Source organism: Moschus berezovskii, chromosome 12 (genome assembly GCF_049115385.1).
Source record: "Moschus berezovskii isolate FMDL1 chromosome 12, NW_MosBer_1.0, whole genome shotgun sequence".
Lineage (NCBI taxonomy): Eukaryota > Metazoa > Chordata > Mammalia > Artiodactyla > Moschidae > Moschus > Moschus berezovskii.
Genome location: NC_142471.1, coordinates 39,337,448 through 39,339,391, shown reverse-complemented (window position 1 = coordinate 39,339,391; position 1,944 = coordinate 39,337,448). Strand labels below are relative to the sequence as shown.

General features: G+C 33.7%; 1 non-coding gene across 1 annotated transcript; it reads right to left on the bottom strand.

The window, feature by feature from the left end:
- Positions 1–1,215: 1,215 nt before the first annotated feature.
- Positions 1,216–1,319, bottom strand: LOC129556092 (U6 spliceosomal RNA). Its single transcript, XR_008685925.1, has one exon. It is a non-coding gene; the product is annotated as a U6 spliceosomal RNA (small nuclear RNA).
- Positions 1,320–1,944: the final 625 nt, after the last annotated feature.

Here is a 1,944-nt window from a genome sequence, read left to right as displayed (position 1 = left end):
TTTAATATCCTCTTTCTTTTTACTCTAGGTAAAATTTTGTTGAAACCAAGTATTAATTTTGTTGATTTTTTTCCTCTTGATTGTCTCTTCTCTATTTCATTTAGCTCTGTTTTAATTATTATTTTCTTCCTTCTGCTAACTTTGGCTTTACTTTGTTTTTCTTGTTTAGTTCTTTGAAGTATAAAGTTAGGTTATTGAAATTTCTGTTTTTTTTCTTCAGTTTTTCCAACTTTAGTATATATAAATAAAAATGACAATTTAAAAATAAAATACTTAATTCTAAAAGAGAGAAACTGTATCAGCCTGAACACACTCTGGTCAATTCTGAGTCTGTCACACAAAACTACCTTCTAAGGAAACCTGACCAGTGAGACAGTTAATTTTGTGCTTTCGACTATAGAAGAATTAAACTTAAATTACACTCACTCTTTCATCTTTTAATGAAAGATAACTTACTCTCAGAAGCAGCATAAGCATTGTTATAGTTAGTCTACTCCTAAATGAAAATATGGGGTGAGTTACAGTTTACTTAGTAGCCTAAGAACCTTTGAAAATTAGCCATGGATCAAAGTAATTACATAAGTTCATGATGTTATCTTAGGATGAAAGGTAACACAGGTCCATAAATTCCTTTAAAAAGACACTGAAAATTAAACCTTTGGCATAGTCAGAACTTCCAGAAATGTTTCTTAAATATCAAATTTCTCTTCACAGATGGTATATCCATTTTCTTCATAATCTTCTCTTGTTACCACCATATCTTCAAAATCATCATTCTCTGATATCAATTTTCCACCTTCCCAAGCATAAGTAATAGGATTTTCAGGCAGCACAAGAGAAACATCATAATCTATTGGAGTGAGACTTCAAACTTCTGAGTAAACTCGATCCCTAAATCCTGGGAAAAGGGAATTTCCTCCTGTCAAAACGATGTTCTTAAAAAAAATATGGCTGCATTTCTTCAGGTAAATTGTGAATTGAATAGACAATAGCTTCTGGAATCCCCATTTCGTGAATGCATATATCGGAAGGATTAAAGGATATTTCTGAAACAGCAAATCTCTCATTGGCCAGATGAAGAATTTTTCCCCCCAGATTTGTATCTTCCACTTACACCATCTCTTCTCTTGGTTATAAGCTATGATTTCATTTAGGTGATTGGTTAGGAGGAGTTTTCCTCCCACATTTATACAAATAATTGCTTCTTTTTTCTTAAAAAGTATGGAACACTTCACTAATTTGCGTGTCATCCTTGCGCAGGGGCCATGCTAATCTCTGTGTCATTCCAATTTTAGCATATGTGCTGCTGAAGCGAGCACTGATTTTTTTTTTTAATTTAAGCATTTTCTACTATAGATTCTTTGTACTGCTTTTTCTGTATCCCAAAAGTTTTCTTTTTTTAATGTTGTGTTTTTGTTTTGAGATAATTTTCTTTTTTTTTTTAATCTTTTATTAAAAAAATTTTTTTTTTACTTTTTCTTGGGGAATTTTATTTATTTATATTTTATTGGAGGCTAATTATTTTACAATATTATATTGGTTGGTTTTGCCATACATTGACATGAATCTGCCCCGGGTTTTCATGAGCTCCCCTTCCTGAACCCCCCTCCCATCTCCCTCCTCCCCTTATCCTCCCTCTGGGTCATCCCCGCACACCAGCCCCAAGAATCCTGTAACATGCATCAACCCTGAACTGGTGATTCGTTTCACATATGATAATATACATGTTTCAATGCCATTCTCCCAAATCATCCCACCCTCACCCTCTCCCACAGAGTTCCAAAGACTGTTCTATACATCTGTGTCTCTTTTGCTGTCTCGTATACAGGGTTATCATTTGCATCTTTCTATATTCCACATATGTGCATTAGTATACTGTACTGGTGTTTTTCTTTCTGGCTTACTTCACTCTGTATAATAGGCTACAGTTTCATCCACCTCATT